This window comes from Pipistrellus hanaki (assembly GCF_964339955.1).
Source record: "Pipistrellus hanaki genome assembly, chromosome: 7".
NCBI lineage: Eukaryota > Metazoa > Chordata > Mammalia > Chiroptera > Vespertilionidae > Pipistrellus > Pipistrellus hanaki.
The window spans coordinates 47,235,068-47,248,238 of record NC_140509.1 but is presented as its reverse complement, the minus strand read 5'-3'; positions in this window follow the sequence as shown (position 1 = coordinate 47,248,238).

The following is a 13,171-nucleotide window of genomic DNA, read 5'->3' as shown; positions in this document are numbered from 1 at the left end:
ATGTTATGCTTTTAATATTTTTTTTAAATTTCTTATTGATTAAGGTATTACAGCCAAAACCGGTTTGGCTCAGTGGATAGAGCATCGGCTTGCAGACTGAAAGGTCCCAGGTTCGATTCTAGTCAAGGGCATGTACATTGGTTGTGGGCATATCCCGGAGAGGGTGTGCAGGAGGCAGCTGGTCAATGTTTCTCTCTCATTGATGTTTCTTGCTCTCTATCCCTCTCCCTTCCTCTCTGTAAAAAAATCAATAAAATATATATATATTTTAAAAAGGTATAAAAAATCAATAATATATATATTTTTTTTAAAAAAAGGTATTACATAGGACCGTTTTAAAAAGGTCCTATTTCCCCATTACCCCCCTCCCCCACTCATGCCCTCATCCCCCTGTCATCTGTGTCCATTGATTATTCTTAAATGCATGCATACAAGTCCTTTGGTTGACATCTCCTCTTACCCCCACCCTTCCTTACCTTTCCTCTGAGGTTTGAGCATCTGATCTATGCTTCAGTTTCTAGATCTGTTTTTGTTCATCAGTTTATGTTGCTCATTATGTTCCATAAATGAGTGAGATCATGTGATATTTATCTTTCTCTAACTGACTTATTTCACTTAGCATAATGCTCTCCAGGTCCATCCATGCTGTTGCAAATGGTAGGAGTTCCTTCCTTTTTACAGCAACATAGTATTCCATTGTGTAGATATACCACAGTTTTTTAATCCACTCATCTGCTGATGCACACTTAGGCTGTTTCCAAATCTTAGCTCTGGTGAACTGTGCTGCTATAAACATAGGGGTGCAAAATATCCTTTCTGACTGGTGTTTCTAGTTTCTTGGGATGTATTCCTAGAAGTGGGATCACTGGGTCAAATAGGAGTTCCATTTTTAGTTTTTTGAGGATATTCCATACTATTCTTCACAGTGGCTGCACCAGTCTGCATTCCCACCAGCAGTGAATGAGGGTTCCTTTTTCTCCACATCCTCGCCAGCACTTTGTTGTTCGTTGATTTGTTGATGATAGCCATTCTGACAGGTGTGAGATGATACCGCATTGTCGTTTTGATTTGCATCTCTTGAATGATTAGCGACTTTGAGCATGTTTTCATGTGTCTCTTGGCCTTCCTTCTGTCTTCTTTCAAAAAAAGTATCTATTTAGGTCCGTTGCCCATTTTTTGATTGGATTGTTTATCTTCCTTTTGTTAAGTTGTATGAGTTCCCTGTAAACGTTGAAGATTAAACCCTTATCAGTGATAACACTGGCAAATATGTTCTGTCATGCAGTGGGCTTTCTGGTTGTTTTGTTGATGGTTTCTTTTGCTGTGCAAAAGCCTTTTATTTTGATGCAGTCCCATTTGTTTATTTTGTCTTTAGTTTCCATTGTCCTAGGAGTGGTATCAGTGAAGAAATTGCTTCGGCATATGTCTGAGAAATTGCTGCCTGTAGATTCCTCTAATATTTTTATGGTTTCCTGTCTTAGGTTTTTAAGTCCTTTATCCATTTTGAGTTTATTTTTGTGTATGGTCTAAGTTTGTGGTCTAGTTTCATTCTTTTGCATGTATCTGTCCAATTTTTCCAACACCATTTATTGAAGAGACTGACTGTCTTGACTCCATTGTATGTTCATGCCTCCTTTGTCAAATATTAATTGAGTATAGTTGTTTGGGTCGATTTCTGGGCTCTCTATTCTACTCTATTGATCTATATGTCTGTTCTTGTGCCAGTAACAGGCTGTTTTGAGAACAGTGGCTTTGTAATACAGGTTGATATCTGGTATTGAGATCCCACCTACTTTTTTTTGGTTAATCAGTGAAGGGTGTAAGAGTCCAAAGCAATAGAGGGTGGGGACAAGCAAGTTGTAGGCAATATCACAGGCAAGTGTCAATTCTGCATTTGAAGAGAGAGTTTATGTTACCTATATATGCCCATCTCTATCCCTTGCTACACTGTATCTTAGAATGTTGTTGGCAATATCATCATCATTATTATTATTCTGATAATGTTGAAGGTGACAATGTAGGGTGCAATACAGTTTGTAGAAACTTTTCACAAATGCTATCTCCCTTGGTTCTCACAAGAAATCTGTCATAAATAAATAAGAGCTCCCATTCCTATTTTACAGATGAGGAAACTGGGGGGTTGAAGGGTTACATGGCTTCCCAAAATATAACTCAAACAGTGACAAAGCTAGATTCCAAACATATATTCTGATTCTAAGATCACATTCATGATACCGTTAGGCTCAATACTCAATCTAAAGATACAACCACAAAAGTGTCTAAATCACCAATTCAAATTAACCTACTTATTTTCTTGAAAGTTAATTGGGTTTAATGCAGTTTTGGTTATTTGGACATTCTCATTGATGGTGTCCTATTAATTTAGTTTTATTATAGATATACATACAATATATGTGTGTGTATGTATGTATGTATAAAATAGTGTTTTAAAAAATCAAGCAATGAGCCATATTCTGGGTTTGAATCCAGCTCTACCATTTAGCAGATATGTGACCTTTAGGCAAGTTATCTAATCTCTCTGAAACTCAGTATTCTTACCTATAAATTGAGGATAACAATGATACCTACTTCATTGGGTTGTTGTAAAACATCAGTAATTGCATACTTATAACATGCTTAGAACAATGCCTAGAATGCAACAGGCACTCAAGGTTAGCATCATCATAATTAAATTAAATATATTATTATATGCCTTATTTTGGGCCTCAGAAACTTTATCTCAACAGCACACAAATAAGTATATAATGAAGATAATGATGAACAGAAAATGTTAGGTTAAGTCTATGGAGGGAAAAAAAAAATCTCCCAAACCGTCTCATTCGCAGGTGAATGGTGATGCTTTAACTTCACCAGCCTAACCAATTATTTTCTGATTTATATTCAGAAGCTATTGCCCTAAATGATCACTACTGAAATTAAGTTTCCATGCCTTTCTATAAATTAGGTTTAGGAAGAAAAACGAACTCACCATGTGCCTTTAGGCAACATACAAGTGGTGTTTATAAACTATTAAGAGGCACAGACTTTTCAAGCAACTCAAATTTCAACATTTGGTGGTGCCAATACATTTTCTATAGACAGTAAAAGGATCTGAGATTCAGATAAGTGTATGAGACACATCAAAAAAGGAATATTTATGAGAAGAATTTAAACTTACCTCTTTTAGCTTTCCACATAAAAAGCAGAGAAAGCAGCAATCATTTTTAAATGAATTACCCTTTTCATATTTGAGGATTTATTGAACTGTAATGAATTAACTCAATTTAGATGTTGGACAGAATTTGTATTTATATTGAATATTTCATTTTAAAAGATATATACCATGTAAAAATCAAATAAAAGGAGGTCTATTGGGTGCTGTTCAAGCAAAAACTATTCATGAGCTGAATTCCACCTAACATCCTGCCTTTAGTCACTAAATATGGGAGGCATTTATATGTTGTAAAAATTAAGTAAATATACTATTCTATTAGATAACTTATAATGCCTTTCACAGTACTTTTAAAAAATATAACTGAAACACACCAAAAAGTATTAAGCACTTAAAACAAATGAGAGAAAAAAATTTAGTGATGTTGTCAATAAAAAGTTTAAGTCAAGGTTTGAAAGAAATTGAATCAATTTCAGTTAAGGTTAAATCAAAGTTTAGTTATATATTTACTTCAAAAAATAATGGCTTAGTGGTATAAACAATGTGTAAGAGGATACTTGGAAAATAAGATAAATTGATAGGAGTTAAATAATGACCATTCAAAAGATTATCATAGGCCATATATTATCAGTTGCCAGTTAGAGAGTTGGAAAATGCATTTCTAAGGGTGTTATTACCCAACTCACAGATCATCATCACAGAAATGATTATCATGTTTTTATGGGACAAAAGCAGGTTGAAAAAATACACCTCAATTACACAAATATCATGTTTCTTACCTTCTAGGGGCTCCCATTTCTAAATAAAACACAAAACTTAAGAAAAGTCAGGTTTAATTGTGCATAGACTAAAGGCACCCATACTCAGGTATTTCCTTCACCAGACATTGGAATTTAATGTCAAGAATTACTAACTTAAATCAATAATTGAATGAAATTGTATAAAAAGTTCAAAATACAATTTAATTGTTCCACAGAACATTTGAAATACCTGGAACTGGGCCAACCAAAATTTATCCTGCATGGTAAATTCAATAATTTACAATCAAGCCTATAGATCCAGGATGGGGAATCATTCATGATTTGACAAAAGCAGGGGTCTGTTCTCAGGCAGGCAAGCGTGAGCTACTTGAATAGCAAGCCTAGACCTCCAGCTCACTCAGTGTCTGCTTTTGTTGCTTTAAACTTCTTAAAAGTATAGTAATGCTTATGAGTGATTAATTCACTTTAGCGTTGCTTCTTTTTGTAAACTGGCCATCAGAAAAAGATTAACTGTTAACAAATAGAATAAAAATGTAAATTCTTAGAAGGTGATTGTTGTCTGATAATATAAATGGAGAATAAATTTAAAGGATAGGGTGTAATCTTGTGTTTGGTAAATCCACTGTAAATTAGTGTTCCACTAGTAAAAAACACATTCACCAGGTGATGAATACTACTTCAGGGAAACTAAGACGTCCTTAGCCTGTGTGTGTGACTTGTCATGGAAATGATGACTCTCAGAAGAAATATGATTCATGGAGAGCCGGCACCCACCCTGTGCTGAAGCAACAGTTACTGAAGAATCTCTCATCATGAGCAAAATTTGGTCAAAGAATTTTAAGAAGTATTTTTTCCCCTTTTTGTATGATATGAGGTAATGAGAGGAAGCATTTTAGCTGCAGAGCAGAAGCAGTCTCTTCTAAGTTGAAGAAGATCCTAAAAGAAAAGGACAGTGAGTGCTCAATGAGACCCAAACCAGCTTTTCCTAAAGAAAACACCTCTGGGAACCCCGACATTTCAGAAGAAACTGCGAACATAACAGCAGCAGAGAAAGATCTGCCCTTCTGAACTGTGGCCCTGCTGCAGGCCTAGTGATTAAGCCAGGCTTTCTCTGTCTTCCTCTAAATCCCACAGGCATTAAAGAGCAAACATAAGGACCTCTTACATATGAACTGGCAGTTCAATGAAAATCCTTGGGTCACAGCCAACACTTTTGCAGACTGGTTAAGAGCTATGAGCCAAAAGTGGAACAATATCTTGCTTTGCTGAATATCAATTAAAGATTCTGCTCATCAAAATACTGTGAAGAGCCATCTACAATATCTGAGTTTGCACATTTATTTTTTTAAATATATTTTTATTGATTTCAGAAAGGAAGGGAGAGGGATAGAGAGATAGAAATATCAATGATGAGAGGGAATCATTGATTAGGTTCCTCCTACACGCCCTCTAATGGGGACCGAGCCCACACCCAGGCATGTGCCCTTGACCGGAATCGAACCCACGACCCTTCAGTCCGCAAGCTGATGCTCTATCCACTGAGCCAAACCAGCCAGGGCTGTTTGCACATTTAAGCAAAGGCTGTACAGTTCGTTTCCAAGATAGATAGTGTTTTTAAGGTTTAGTAAATCATTTAATTCATTTATTTGTAGAATCACTAAGAGTTCATTTTATTTTTTTAGACTTCTATGTATTCTTTTTGAAAACATAAAATAAGTAAATATATATACAATATATATAATATGTATTACATATATATGTATAATATTTGCCTTAATGTAACATATCTGGTATATATAAAGATATTCTGTATCATCTTCTAAAGGTACTATTTTACTGTTTAGCAGTCTAATGCTAATCTCACACACATTGCCATTTTCTCCTTTTTTCATAACTAAATACTTCCAAAGGTCTTCATACGTTTTTTTTTTGTTTTTTTTTTAACTATTCTACATTGTTTCAACCACTGCTTTGCTCAAACAACTTCTTTTTAAAGATTATATAGAAAATTTTATCTGGATCATTAACTGAAATATCCAAAATATTTACAATCTTAGATGTTTCAATAGAACTTTTTATAAAAAATATCAGTACTTTTAAAGAAAATATTTTATTTTTATTAAGGTTTAATTAAGGTGTAAGTCTGTATTAGTTGCAGGCATACGACATAATGATTCTATTGGAATATATTGTGAAATGATTACCACAGTAAGTCTAGTCAACATCCGCACCATACTTAGTTACAGAACTTTTTTTCCTTGTGATAGGACTTTTAGGATATATTCTCTTAACCACTTTTAAATATGCGATGTGGTGTTATTAACTATCGTCTCCAGGCTATACCTTACATCCCCATGACTTAATCTATTAATACCTTGAAGTCTGTACATTTTGACTCTCTTTATCCATCTCAGCTGCCCTCCAACCCCCAATCTGTTCTCTGTATGCTGAGCTCTGTGTTGTTGTGTTTTTGGTTTTGGTGAGGTTTGATTTTTAGATTTCACATATAAGTGAGATCATTGGTATTTATCTTTCTCTGTTTGACTTATTTCACTTGGCATAATGCCCTCAGTTTTCTTTAGTTACATTTCTTTTAAGTGTACTATATTCCCCCTAAAGCTACATCTCTTTCACAACATTTTTCTACCTTTTCTTCTCTCTCCCTTTGGCATCCTGGAGAAGAGATTACATTTGATAAAATAGTGCCCTCATATTTACCTTAAATCATTTGTTCTCAAATGCCTTTTCTACTCCAACACATCTAAGAGACATGATTCAGTAAGGAATAGTGGCTTGCCAGCCAGTGATTTCGAGGTGATAAAGAGTACATATTTCTAAAAAAAAATCAATTCCCTAATGTTAAAAATAAATAAATGAATAACACAAAGAGAGAAAAAGGTAACTTTTCAGGTTAACCTATAAAAGGTTATTTCAAAATTTTAGTTTGTTGTTATTTTCACCTGGGTTTTGTTTGGAAGGAAATTCATATATATAGAGGATTGGTGCACAATATTTGTGCACCGGGGGAGGGGGGGGGGGAGGGGTGTCCCTCAGCCTGGCTTGTGCCCTCTCACAATCTGGGACCCCTCGGGTAGGATCCCTAGGCCTAGCCAGTGATCAGGGCCTATCAGGGCTTTCCTTCCCCAAGCTGCCAGCAGCTGGCTCTCTGTGCAGCACTGCCCCTTTCTACCCCACCACTAGTTGCCTTCCTCTACAGTCAACTGGCGTGGGATGTGATCCCTTGGCTGGCCTGGGCCTCCCTCTGTGCAGCGATCAATTGCGAAGCCTCACAATCAATCACCCACAGAGGGAGGCCCAGGCCACTTGGCTGGTGGCATTGTGACAGGTTGGCAGGGCCTCCCTCTGCAGAGCGATTAGTTTTGGGGCCCTGTGATTGATTGCCCCACAGAGGGAGGACCCGCCCACCAACCACAGGGCCTCCCTCTTTGGGGCGATCGATCACAGAGTCCCTCCATCGATTGCCCCACATCAATTGCCTGGGCCATCCTCTGTGGGGCGATCATGGGGCAATGGCGGGGTTCCCCCAACCAATTGTATTACACCTACCTTGGCTGGCCTAGCACCAGTGCATGTCATAGCGTGGTCATCCAGAAGGTCATCCAAAAGGTCATCTGGATGGTCATTCTGCTATTTGGTCGTATGGTCAATTTGCATATTGCACTTTTATTATTAAATATTTTTATTAATTTTGTGTCCTTTTTAACTTAACAGTTTACATATTTCAGAATTAAATTGCCTAAAGGTATAAATGCAAACACTAAAAATTTAGCTAAAATACATAAAGCACAACAGCAACACCATCAGCATATATTAAGCAATACTTTTAAAGATTCTCCCAAATTCAATAGGTTGGATTTCCCTGCCAATGATAATTAAGGCCTCCACCAAACTCCACAAGTGTTCTTGTCACCATGTGATGAACCTCAGATTTCCACAGTGCTGTAGCTACTCAGAGATGTCCACATAGAAAAAGGACCTAAACTATTAGAAATTTATAGATAACTAGAGGCCCATGTACCAGTGGGGTCTCTCGGCCTAGCCTGTGCCCTCTTGCAATCCGGGACCCCTCAAGGGATGTTGGACTGCCAGTTTCGGCCCGATCCCAACAGGCCAGCCCAAGGGACCCCACTGGTGCACAAATCTGTGCACCAGGCCTCTAGTATGCATATAAGATTTTTAGTTAATCTCTTCCCACCCTTCCTCCTCCTGCCTTCCCTCTGAGATTCATCTGTCTGTTCCATGTTTCCATGCCTGAGTGTCTATCCCCTGGTGTCAGTGCATGTTATGGTCACATCATAGCTACTGGTCGAATGGTTGAATGGTTGCTTAGGCTTTTTATATATATATAAATTTACACCTTTAAATATGCCTAGAAACAAACAGCATCGAATGCCCTAACATTAGAAAATACCTACTAAGTTTGATATTTATACTTAAAGATCCAGGGCCTGACAGGTACCTCACCTATAGCAATGCAGATATTTTGTTTTCTTGTTTTAATTAATAGGAATGATGAGGTCAGGGTGGGGAGTTGTTTATGTATTTTGGCGATGAAAGTGATAGCCTATAAGACAGAGGAGTCAAACACAGAAAGATTTTTAAAACTGGAAGTATCGTTTAGGTCACATTTATTAGCTATAGAGTACCTCCTGTCAGCAAGAGGAGAATTTCTTTGGGAAACCATGGGTTAGCCACATACTAAGTGATGCTATGACACCAGTATCACTACCCTAAACAGACACTGCACTTCAGTCTACAGAACACTTTCAAACTCACCCACTCTCTATATCCTTATGCTCAGGACATTGGCTCTGTGGGTTAGTTAATAGGTATCGTAATCATCACTATGCTAATGAGGAAACAGGTCCAGAGATACCAGTTTATTCCAAGAAACCAATATACACAAGAAAATAATTTTGCTTAAGATTCCATATTCTGAAGTCCCATTTACTTGGTCTGGCCTGTTACATAGTGACACTCAGTGTTACCCAGTTGTTCTGCAGCTTCAGACTATACCACCTTCCAAGTAACAATGCTGCCTCTACATAATAAGACATGGTATGTAAAGAATTGGCTCCACTATCTCTTGGTCATGGGCAGTCTAGAACAGATTATTTTGGATTCCAGTTTCCACACCTTGTAATAACTATGTTACAAATGGCTTTAACAATTAAATAAGTTGTTTTAAAATATTGTATTGCAAATCATGAAATGATATATAAAATTTCATTCAGTCAGTTTACAAATATTAAATGTCTTTGATGTGTCACCTACTGTGGATATAAAATAATTAGCAAAACAAATGTGATTTCTCCCCTCCTGATGCTAGATGATAGTTATTAGTCTGGAGGATAATTATTTTTGATCTTAGGTTTACTGGCACACTTAAACAAAAATTTCTAATAAAGTAGCATTGTCATAAAACCAAGTCCAGAAGAAAACTGAGTTACAGAAAGAGATCATAATGTGTAAGAAGATAGTTTCATTTATTTACCACACTGGCTTGGTGCTTATAGTACAGTGTCTTGTTTTAAATACATAGCAAAGGAACCATGTGAACAATTTGAAAATGATTCATAGGCAAGCTGCAAATATGGTTAACTGGTTGGAAAATAATATCTGTAAAGGAAATGTTTGAAGGATTAGGTTTTTTTAATAGAAGATGGAAAAAATCAAAACAAGCTTAATAAGAGTTGTCAGGTGAATTCAGTTATGTAAATTCTGCTTCTTTCTGTTTCAAAGGCTCAAGTTGAGGCATAAAAGGTTAGTTAGGCTGAGGGGGAGAGGAAGGAAGTCCTATTGCAAGAGTTCTTAAATAAATTATTACTATAAAATGATCACTCTAAAATTAAATTGACACTTTTTTCTCTTTTTTAGTAAAAGGTGGCATTCTCTTATATCAGAAATTGGTGGATTGAGGGAGAAAAACTCAGTGATTTCTCAAGGTCCTGCAAGTCCTAGCACTTTAACTTGGTGCTTATTTCTCTACAATTAAAGAGAAATAAGCACCAAGACAGAGGAGTCAAACACAGAAAGATTTTTAAAACTGGAAGTATCGTTTAGGTCACATTTATTAGCTATTATCTTTCATTCAAATTTATTCTAAAAAAAAGAGTAGGATAGGGGAAGAGGAACTGGGCTTAACAGTTATCTTCATTTTTATGAAAGCATTAACACTGCATGGAAATTAGACAGTTGTTCTACATGTCCTCAGAGGCCAACACCACAAAGAACTGACTTAAATGAGAACATGGGAGATTTGGGTTAGATGATTCATAAATACTAGGTAGGGAAAAGCAGAACAGGCCACAGGGCTCATATTTAATACTAGCAGGGTTGAACGGCTACGAACAGAAAAACCAAGTGAAAGTCGATTCCGCCGCAGAAGGAGACATTCTATATTCCAAAAATATCACATAACTTTTTAAGGTAAAATTTAATCTGCTTTTGAGTACATGTTCTACATGATCAACACAATAGTACAGATTTATATTTCCTTCTCTCTCTTTTAATTTGATGGAAAAACTCAGAAAGATCTGGGTAAATTCCTCCCCATTCCCAACCAATTAACCATCAGAAAAGTAGAATTTGATTGCGGTGGTAAGCAATAAAACATTTTACATATTCAAATTAAAACTATTATATATCCATAATGTCTACTTCAGCAGTTTTTTAACAATTGTGCAGGAATTCAATTACATTCTTTTATTATTATTATTATTATTATTATTATTATTATTTTTACTCTACCTCCTTTTAAAAGGATATGAGATCGTTTGCAGCAAAGGACTTTATAATAAAGTTAAGAACACAAATATAAGGTATTTTAAAAAGGAGAAAAATTTAACTCAAGTTTCACAAGTTTTTGCGATTAACCTTCAAACTTGGTTCCTGGCACCCAGGGCAAAAAGAGAAATACAGTGTACAATATAATAAAGACCTATGATGATGCCCTAACCGGTTTGGCTCAGTGGATAGAGCGTCAGCCTGCGGACTGAAAGGTCCCAGGTTCGATTCCGGTCAAGGGCATGTTCCTTGGTTGCAGGCACATCCCCAATAGTAGGGAATGTGCAAGAGGCAGCTGATCGATGTTTCTCTCTCATCGATGTTTCTAACTCTCTGTCCCTCTTCATTCCTCTCTGTAAAAAATCAATAAAATACATTAAAAAAAAAAAAATAAAGACCTATGATGAACCCCAGTGAGGAAGCATTCCAATTCCCAGGGAAGAAAAAAATTTTTAATACTAGATTACTAATTTCAACTTTTTTGAAATAGGACTATATGTTCACTGAACATATTTTGGACAGTACAAAAAATATAAAAGGAAGAAGAAAATTAAAGATCACAAATCCTACCCTCAGAAGCAGCCTGTTTTATTAGATTAGTATATTTTCTTCTAACCTTTTTCTTGTGCATTTTACATGAATGAGTCAACGCATATAATTTTGAGATCTGTGTGTTTCAGTTAATATAATATTAAATTAAGGCATGAACTTTTTTAATGACTGCATAAAGCTTTAATATGTGGAAATACTATATTAACCATTCCTTTAATGTAAGTTTTTTAGATTATTTCTAAATTTTTGCCATTATAAATAATGCTTTATTAAACACCTTTGTACATTAACCTTTATTTGCATTTCTAAGAATTTTCCTTAAGAGACACTCCTAAATTTGAAATTACTTGGGCAATGATGTAAACATTTTTAAGATTCTTCATATGTTTTTCTATTGGAGACAACTGTTTTAAATAGTGTATTATGTGGTTGTACAAAAGAATGAGAAAGATTGCTCTGAACTGATATTGAATGATTTCCTAAAAATACTGCTAGGCTTAAAAAGTGCAAATGGAAAAACTGTCACTGTCTGGAGCATTTGAGATCTTGCTTCCTAGGAATTATCATCAGGTTAGCTCAAATAAACTCATAAAATTTTCTAAACAACCCCCCAAAAAAGTACAAATGGTCACATATATGTATTTTTCCTTATCTTTCTTTCCCAGGAAAAAAATCCACCTTGAAGGGTCAAATCTGGGACAAGTACCATAATGAATGATTAACCATTTTTTAAAATAGGAACTAATGAGTGTATATAGATAAACGAAGGATAAGGAAGGAAGTGCTTTTGCTTACAGTGGAATGCTGAGGGTCAACTAATAAATGTGAGGGGAGTATTCAGAGGTAAAAATTAGCATTTTACATCATAGTATAGAGCAGTAAAGACTGGAACAGGCAGAATCAACAATGGTTGCTAAATATCAGGGGAATTTTTATGAGGAGTAAAATATCTGTGTGGTCTTAAAGTATTTCTCCACAGGAAAAAATAATTATGCACTGAAGAAATCAGACTACTCTACACAGATAAGCAAAATTAACATTATCAATAAGTATCAGATGGACTTCATATGCCTTTAGATGTGATACTCTGAGAAGTACAGACCACATTAAAAAAACATTTCAACTGAGAATATAAAAAGAACCCAACATTCTATTTATATTCATTAAACACAGAATGTGAAATCTTCTACCAAAAAAAAAAAAAAGAAAAAAAAAAGAGGATAGTCTATATTTTTTCAAAGATATCAAGATCATAAAAGACAAAGTAGAGCTATGGAACTATTCCAGATTAAAGGAGGCTAAAGAGATATAACAATTTAAAAAATACTTTATCTTAACTGGATTCTAAGAAAAAAATTATCACAATAATGTTAAACTCACTAACACTGGTAACTACACTGTCACTATGTAAGAGAATATCCCTATTCTTAGGAAATACACTGAAGTTTCAGGTCTGAAGGTCATGATTTATGTTCACAAGCCTCAAATATTTCCATATGATAATTTTAAAGCAAATAGGGTAGAACATTAACAATAGATGGATCTGGGTAAAATGTATGTAACTGTTCTTTGTACAAATCACACTCTTACAACTTTTCTATATAAGATTGAAATTAGGTGCAAATAAAGAGTTTAAAAATTAAGCAAAAGAAAATGATTGTTTCGCCTTACTCTCCCACAAAGAATTTAAGGTGCCTCCCTCATTTCTTCCCTTAACAGCATTGTATTGTTTCTTATAATCTGCTATTTAATAGATAGAAATAGTATCTAAATGTGCATTTATTTGCTGCTAAGGAGGTTAAAAACATATCCATATGTTTATTATTAATTTATATTTTTAATCTGCAAATGATCTATTTCTCTTTCATTTCCAGGCACA